Below are 9,045 nucleotides of genomic sequence, written 5' to 3'. Positions count from 1 at the left end.
AGAGTCAGAGACAAGCAAATATATTTTCCTACATTTATACCTGGAACAAATCTATTTAAAACTTACATTGTCATAATTAACATACAACACAATTGTTTTTAGCCACATGCTCATCATATATCTTTAATAACATGCCAAAGAAAATTTGGGCTTCCATCTCAAGCAAGGCTGAAAGTTATTAAGACACAAAACAGTTTTGCTCAGACCCAAATTCTGTTTGAAAAGAGAACTATGATAAGCCCCTTCTATCTAATCTCACCTTGGAATATTGTTCTGCCATAAAAAGGATGAAATAATACTTTTGCAGCATCCTGGATAGAATGGAGGCCATCATCATAAGTGTAATAATGCAAAATGGAAATTAAAAACTAAATACTTCATGGCATCCCTTAGTGGGAGCTATAATAAGAGTCAGCAAAAGCATAAAGGATGGTACCTTGCACATTAGAGACTCCAAAGGGGAAGGATGAGAAGAAGAGGTAGGTGGAAAACTCATCTATGGGGTACAACACAGTGTGCACTAATGTGGGGTGATGGACAAAATTTGAAATGTTATTAATAAAATAAACAATATTTTTAAAAAAGTACTAGATTTACAATAAAAGGGACACTAGAAAGAGTTAAATTGAGGAAAGATTTATTAAAAAATTATCCAGTCTGAAAGAAAGCAGCAATATCTTGAATCAGTCAACACCACTTTAAGGAGCTGGAGGAAGAATCTAACAGACATTCAATTAGAGTCCTGAAGAAAGAAGAGACTGATGCAGGAAAAATAATTTGAAGAAATAATATTTCAAATATTTGGTGAAGTTGTCAGTTTAGACATTCAGGAAGCAAACCTCAAACCCAAAGCTATATCTACACATATTTTAATAAACTGCTGAATATTCAAGATAGAGAAGAAATATACATGTCACTTTTCAACACAGTGTATGTGAAAAAAAAGAACTTGAGTAACTGCAGACTTATTATTAGAACCCATGAACGCAAGACAATGGTACATCTTTAAGTACAGACATATGCTACATGACGATGTTTTGGTGAACACCAGACTACATCCCTTACAGTGGCCCTGTAAGTTTATATTGGAGCAGAAAAATTTCTGTTGCCTAGTGACATTGTAGACATTGTGAAGTTGTAGCACACACATTATCACATGTTTGTATTGATGCCGGTGTAAACAAATCTACTGCACACCCACTCATTATAAGTATAGGACATACAATCACATGCTCTACATAATACTTGATGATGATCATAAGTGACATATTAATGATTTATGTATATATTTTTTTACAATTATTTGTAGCATATTCCTTCTATTTATCAAAAAAAATGAACTGCTAAACAGTATTAACAACAGGTCCTTCAAGAGGTATTCCAAAAAAGGCATTGTTATCAGAGAGGATGACAGCTCCATGTGTGTTAATTGCCACTGAAGAATTTCCAGTGGAACAAGATAAAGAGGAGGGAAACTGTGATATTGGTGATCCTGTCCCTGTGTAGGCCTAGGCTATTTTGTGTGTTGGTGTCTTAACTTTAAAACATTTTTTTAAGTAAAACCACTAGCCATTTTAGAGTTTTAGCACACTGTAGGCATCTATTTAATTGTACTAGTTAACTCAGTAAAATATATAGTTGTCACATAGTACCAGAACCAGTTGTTTTTTCTTTATATAGTCACATAAAATAGCCACAGGACAGTGACTATCAACCCAAATTTTAATTACTTGTCAGGTTCTTAAAAATACCTATGCCTGGTCTCCATTCAGAGATTAACTCATAACTACATAGGGTTGATGTTTTAAAGTTCTCCAAGGGATACCAGTGTGCACCCAGGCCTGAGGATTACACCCAACACATGAATATATAAACTTCAAATGGAGATATTTTGCAAAAGTTGGGGTAGAGAAGGGTGAAGGAATAAAGACTGGACAAGAAAAGGGCAGGGCGCATCCTCTGTAGTATAATAATTGTTTCTTCTCATATTTTTATATCATATTGTTCAGCATATTTGTTGTTTAATTCATAGCATGCAAGATTCAGATGGGTTTATTCTGTGTTAAATTATATTTTCTTTCGTACTAAATACCTACATTTATTTTCATCCCTATATAATTTTACCTAAACAATTAACACCCTACCAGTTTATACTTTTTAGTTTAAAAAGAAAACTGATAGAAAAAGTGCTGTTTATAGATTAGGCTAACAAACCTTCCTCTTATTGTTTTAGTTTTATATATCAGTCCCCTTAATGTCAACGTTAATGAAATCAAATGAACTGGTACATTATATCATTACTAAAATGTTACAGCTCTTCTTGGTTTTGAATCAGTCCTACTCTTTATTCAAATCTTCCTACACTTAGTGTTTCTTTCACTTAAGGGTTAATCATTCAGAAGTGCCTGGAAGGTATTGGTTTATCATTAAGGCTGTAGTGATATTTATTCATATTTTGTGACATTTAATTTTTTTCTTTTTAACTTTTAGATTTTTTTATTTTTAAAAACGTGGGGTGCAATTCAGGGTTAGGTATACAAAAGTTCTTTATGAAGTAAGTTATACTTGTTGATGAGGTTTGCCCCCCACCCTCTGGCAATTTTGCTCAACTGTCAATCTGGACCCTCCTCCCCTGTCATTTTCCACTACTTCCAATTCCTTTCTTTTCTTTTCTTTCTTTCTTTCTTTTTTTTTTTTTTTTGAGTTGGCGTCTCACTCTGTCACCCAGGTTGGAGTGCAGGGGCACACTTATGGTCACCCCAGCATTGACCAGCTAGGCTCTCGTGATTCTTCTGACTCAATCTTCCAAGTAGCTGGAACTACAGGTGTGTGCTACCATGCCTGGCTAATTTTTGATTTATTGCAAAGATGAGATCTTACTAAGTTGCCTGGGCTCGTCTCGAACCCACAGGCTCAGGCAATCCACTCATTTCAGTCCCTCAAAGTGTTGAGATTACAGGCTGAGCCACCAAGCCTGGCCAATTCCTTTCTTGTAGTATTATGATAATTGTTCAAATTCCGCTTATGAGTGAGAACATATAGTACTCTGTTCTTTATTTCAGTGATCAATCACTGAGTGTGATAGACTCCAAATCCAACTAAGTTGCTGCAAAGTCCATATGTTTATCCTTCTTTTTGGCTGCATAATATTCCATCGTATATGTGTACTACATTATTTTATGCAGTCTAACTTCAATGGGCAGCAAGGTTTGTTTCATGTTTTTGCTATTGTTAATAGTGCTGCAATAAACATGTATGTGCAGGTACATTTTATTGATGGAGGCCTTCCATCATATTAAGGCAGTGGAATGTGTCATTTGAATGATACCTGGTCATGTTTTTAAGATTCCTTCCCTGTGAAGTGGGGCTAATCACCATTGTTTTATAATTTATTTTCCTTCCCTTTCCTAGGGAAACCTTGTTTGGTTTCATAAAAACTACTTCATTATACTGAATCAAAAAATGGCCTTGAAAGTATTTAAATTTTTCTAGAAGTTCCCTTTTTCTGCTCTTTATCTGATTCTCTTGGTCTACGTTGATAGAAAATGTAAAAACAGCTTTGTCCTTGAGCTGTTCTTAGCTAGCTGGGCCTGGAGTTCCTGATCTCTGGGAAATATTCAACATGAATGGTTCATTCAATTTTGCTAAGTACTACCCATTCTTGAGCAGTACTCTAAAAGATTTGCTATCTCTATACCTCCCCCCAAAGAACAATTGGCAACTGGAAGTTCTTGTGAAATATTGTGATGATCTGTAATACATAGTTTTGTATTTCTGACTACACAATACTAGAACAGGAAACTATATTCTACAAAAATGTAACTTTGTAGAGCCTGGAGCAGTGAAAGGCAATGATTTCAAGCATGTGCAGAGTGACAAAGAGATGGACATTGGGCTCACCCATACTCTGCTACTCACTAGATGTGTGAATTTGGCATCTTAATTTTGTGACTTTAAACATCACTTTCCCAAATTATAAAAGGAAATTTAAAAACTACTAGCTATATTTATTTTATTTTTTATTTTTTTATTTTTATTTTTTTGTCACTTCATTTATTTTATTTGCAGGAGGAGTTGAAACAAATTTTAAGGGAGATTTTCATTTTTCCCCTAAACATGAATTATTCAAGTAAAACCAACTTAACTATAGAAATGTAGCAAAGTAAGGGGAAAGGAGAACAACAACCCAAGAGGCAAAGGCTGGGGGCAGAGGGGCATGCAGTCAGCATATGGCATATGCATAAATGCCTTATGATTCACCTGCTCACACCGCCTCACCAGAAGGTAAGCACCAGGACCCATTGCAAGAGGATGCTTCCCCTCAAACATCTGAGAATGTTTCAACTTAAAGTTTTAGGTTAAAAAGACAAAGAAAGAGTAACCCAAAAAACCCATGAACCACCCAGCCATAACCACCTTCCTTAATCAATAATAGGAGTTTCTTTTCATTCTATAAAAAGATTAATAAAAAATATTGAAAAAATTGTTTTTCTCTTCTTATATTTGTAAAGATAATAGAATTCATAAGCTTCTTAGAAAACAGACCAGAAACTGCCTTCCAGTTTCCACCAGTTGCTGAGAGAATCAACAGGACTAGAAAGTCTGGGATAGTGGAGCTGCTGATGGAGAATGGAAAGCCCAGCCCAGAAGAAATCAGAAAACATGGGCACAAGGGCTTGTGAGGTGTGGTTAAGACAACTCCACGTGATACATGACTGCACAGAAAAGGGGAACACAAGGTGGTCCGAAAGGCCTTAAACACCTCCTTGACATACAAAACTAGTTTTTACAAAGATCCAACCAGTTTGGTCCCAAACTGAAGTGAACCCTTCAATGTTTATTCACATGCTTTGTTTTCTCTTTCAAGAATCAAATTTTTCCAAATTAAATCTAATATTACTACATATGCCTAAAAAAAGAAAAGAAAGAAGGACTTTTAAAATCAAGATGGGGCCGGCTGGGTGGCTCAGTCTGTAATCCCACGCCTTTGGGAGGCTGAGGTGAGTGGATTGCCTGAGCCCGCGGGTTCGAGACCCGCCTGGGCAGGCGAGATCTCATCTCTACAATAAATCAAAAAATCAGCCGGGCGTGGTAGCGAGTGCCTGTAATTCCGGTTACTTGGAAGGCTGAGGCGAAAGGATCGCCGGAGCCCAGCAGGTCGAGGCTGCGGTGGCCGGGAGCGGCCACTGTACTCCAGTCTGGGTGACAGAGTGAGACTCCGACTCAAAAAAAAAAAAATCAGGATGGGGAGAAGGGATTAAAAATCATCAAATTAGTCCTCTTAGCTCCACCAAATGAAATGAAATGAAGAGCAAATCTGTTGGTTTCTAATTGGAAATCCAAACATCGCTCTCCCTCCCTACCCCTGCCCCATCCCACACACCAACAACAAATGAGAAATACAACTAAAGCCCAATGTGTTGTGTTCTGCTCAAGAGCTGGGCCTGACCCCAGGCTCCTTGGTCAGCCTCCTCTGTTCAATGGACACAGCACCAGGGATGCTTCCAGCTGTCGTAGGATTCTGCATGGCTGGTAGGGCTGGGGGTGGGTTTCCAGAATCTTCATGAGACTCCTCTATTTAGCTCCTCACCAGCCATCTTCCCAGAGCCTCTCTCCCCTGGGCAAGAGATCCCATTAAGAGTGGCCCCTACTCTGTGGTGGGCTGTAATTGTCCTTCTCTTCTCGGTTTTCTGTCCCACTCTTGCCGTATTCAATCTCCCCTTCCTCCCCACTGAACTTGTCATGAGCCCACTGGGGGCTGATACTGGACTTTCGGGAACATGAACCGGCCCCGACCCCGGAGAATGGCTCCTCGGCCCCGGCCTCAGCTCACCCACTTGTCACTGCCTTTGCCTTCACGGTCATCCTGCAAGTAATACTTCTTGCTTTTGGGTCTGTATTCTGGGTCCCATTCTTCTTCCTGGGCTCTCTTTTGAAAATCATTGTTGCTGTTGTTGTTATTGTTACCCGAGTAGTTGTCTCTGCCCCAGCCTCTCCCTCTGGCTCGAAATTGAAAGGTTCCTCGAGCTCTGCCGCCTCCTCTTTCACTTGGACCCACGAAGTCTTTGGAGCCTGTGGTGCTCTCCTCTCTGCCTTCTGTCTCTTCAGTGTACTCTTCTGCTTTGTAGGAGTGAGATGAGTGGGAGGAAGAGGAGGATGATCTGGACCGGTCTCATGCCCTCTGGTGCTTCTTTTGCTTCTTCGATCCTTTATGAGTTTTCTGTTTTCTCAGCTGACCTTTCCCTCGAGTGGCTTGAGTCTCGGGAATTCACTGATTCTCTTGATTGACCTTGTTTAAGATCTCTCTCCTTATGTTTTTTACGTGGTTCAATATCAAGACGAAGATCAACGGGATCATCTTTGTATTTTCCCTCACCCTTGTAGCCAGGTTCCCAGGGACTTTTCATTTCATCATGAACCAAACCATGTTTTCTGAACGTACTAGGGGAAATGTCTATCCTCTTGTGTATCTCTGGGCTTTTCTTATTCTTAGCTGCCTCCTGCTCAGTTCCTCTGTTTAGGTATTTAGTAAAGCACGCATGCAATGTCATTCCTGAAGACCCAAAGTGATGCTCTTTAACATGGTGAACAATGGTCACGATATGCTGGGCAAACAGTTCTGAGGGGCTACGCTGAGACTGAGCTGGCTGTATATGCTGAAAAATGGAACGAAATTCCTGTTCCTTTTTGTTGCTATGGACTAGATCCTGACAAAGCTTGCGTTCCTGAGCCAATAAGCCACTGGGTCTTGCAAGGTCCTCATAAAAAGAGTCCATGTGGACATTGACCTGGGCCTCTCGAGTAATGGAAAAGGAAGACTTCCCTGTGGAAAAGTCTCCTTTGGCTCCCAGCTTGTCCCGGCTCTCAGAAGTCTTTCTTGGGGGGAGACGATGAGCTTTTCTCCTGGACTGTTTTGTAAGCAGTCACTTGGAAATTATTTTCAGGCACAAACCCCCTGTGCCCACTTTTGGTTCTCTTGCTCCCTCCCTGATCCTCCTTTTTGGATCTCTCTGCGAAAGACTCTTCCTCCAGCTCCTCTGTTTTCCTCTGCTTTTCCTTCCCTGGTGGTGCATATACCAAGCCCTCCCATTTTCCTGACTTCTCCTCCTGGTTTTTGTTTGCACTTGCTATGACTTGAGACATAAATTTGGGTTCATCATCAAACTCAGATTCCTTCCTCCCCTTAGCTTTGTCCTTATCTTGATCATCCATCTCCTGCTTGTGGAAGTCAGACATCTTCTTCTCAAAGTCATCTCGGAGTTTATACTATTAGGTGACTGACTGACCCCAAAGTCTTCTCAGAATCAGTTTTGGGAGCAAATGGATCAGATTCCATTTTTGCATCACTCAAGCCCGTGTCAGAGAAGCTGCCTTTCTCTTTCATTTTCTCTTTATCAGAATTTGTTTGTTTCTGTTCTTTATCTTTTCCATTCTCTGTCTTCTGCTCTTCTAAATACCTCTTTGTATAGGCTGCTCCTCCTGGAGCAGAACTCTCTTCCTTCTGAGATGAACCATACGTGGAGCCAGTGGCTGGTGGACACTTACCTACAGGGCTCTTTTTGGATGGACTCAAGGACCCGGAACTATGGTTGAATTGACCTTGGTATCTGGGTATCCCAGACTGATATCCAGCACCACTTGGCAGAGTTGAGCCCATCTGGGATGTGCTGGAAAGCGGAGGACTAGGTTTTGGCACAGGGCTAGGACAGGGTGATTGCTGCCTAACCACCACAGACTGAGGGGGGACTTTTGAGAGCTGGGCTTCGCTCCCGAGGACTCAGCTCAGAAACTACTGAGGACCGTGATGCAGAACCAGTGCTGTAGGTGCTGGCATCTGGCCATGGCTTTGAGCTCTCAGATGCTTTTGTATCTTGAGAAGTGCCTCCAGAGAATGTCTGCTCCTTGGCCTCATCTCCCTGGTTATCGCCAGCAGCCTGTGATGGCCGGCTATCCTTAGAAGAGGACTTTTTCTCCTTTGCAGACTTGCACTTAGAGATTCTACTCAGTTGTGGTTGGAGGAAGAACGAGAGGATAAGGAGCACCTTGACCTGTCAGAAGATGACTTATCAGAGTTTCTAGAATGGCTTCTGGACCTTGGTGAAGGGGACCTTCTCTTTGGGGCCCGGGATCTCGAATGGCCCCTATAAGGCCTGTAAGCTTGCCTGTAATTCTGCCAGTTTGAACGGTAGTTTCCATAGCCTCCTTGGTTATACTGACCCCATGGATAAAAGCCTCTGTTGCACCCACAGAAATAATAGGGGTTTCTACAGCCTCTGTTGTGACCTCGGAAATACTGATTCTGATACACTCTTGGGTGATTTCTTTCTCTGTTATGAGCTGGAGAATATGATCTGGAATGAGACCTAGAACTCAGCCTGCACTTCCTTGACCAAGAGACAGATTGACTTCAGGACCGAGACTTTGAAAATGAACAAGAATGAGATCTTGATGCAGATCTTGAGTGAGAAGAGTGAGATCCAGACTTGGAATTGTTTGTTTCTGACATCTCTGAGAAGAGGGTCACTTTCCAATTACATCTTATGTGAACAATGATTCAACTTTCACTGGATCCCAGACACTACCTCAAAAGACCACTTCTGAGTGGATGGCCATTGAAACTATATTGTCTGCTTTTATACTGCAGTCCATTCTCAAGGCTGAAGGCATTTGTGTGTACTCAGACATATGTTCTTAGAGTTATACTTGACTATTGTATATAATATTTTGCTTACAGAATGATGTCACTTTCAGCAGGACTTAACTTGTATCTGGCATACAGGATCACAATGGTTATTTAATGTTGTTTTTATTCACATCATACTTTTTGTATCTAATTTAATTTTTCAATATATTTGTTGTATTTTTATGCAAACTTTTCTGTATTATCTATGAATATTAATAGTTTCTCCCAATCTGTAAGTCATATTGTGTGTTTGTTTATTGCACTGGCTGGAAAATTCAATTCAATGTTGAAGAGGAGGAGTGACCACAGAAATCCTTTTCACACTCTTACATTTTAAGGAGTCTTCCTACCTTTTTACTGTA

At 40.4% G+C, this 9,045-nt stretch overlaps 1 pseudogene; it reads right to left on the bottom strand.

The window, feature by feature from the left end:
• Nucleotides 1-8,506, bottom strand: part of LOC103257525 — a 10,879-nt pseudogene extending 2,373 nt beyond the window's left edge.
• Between the last annotated feature and the right edge of the window lie 539 nt (nucleotides 8,507-9,045).

Source organism: Carlito syrichta, unplaced genomic scaffold (assembly GCF_000164805.1).
Source record: "Carlito syrichta isolate Samal-C Ts95f unplaced genomic scaffold, Tarsius_syrichta-2.0.1 Scaffold301782, whole genome shotgun sequence".
Classification (NCBI taxonomy): domain Eukaryota; kingdom Metazoa; phylum Chordata; class Mammalia; order Primates; family Tarsiidae; genus Carlito; species Carlito syrichta.
The sequence above is the reverse complement of the archived record's forward strand: the minus strand, read 5'-3'. Positions and strand labels throughout refer to the sequence as shown.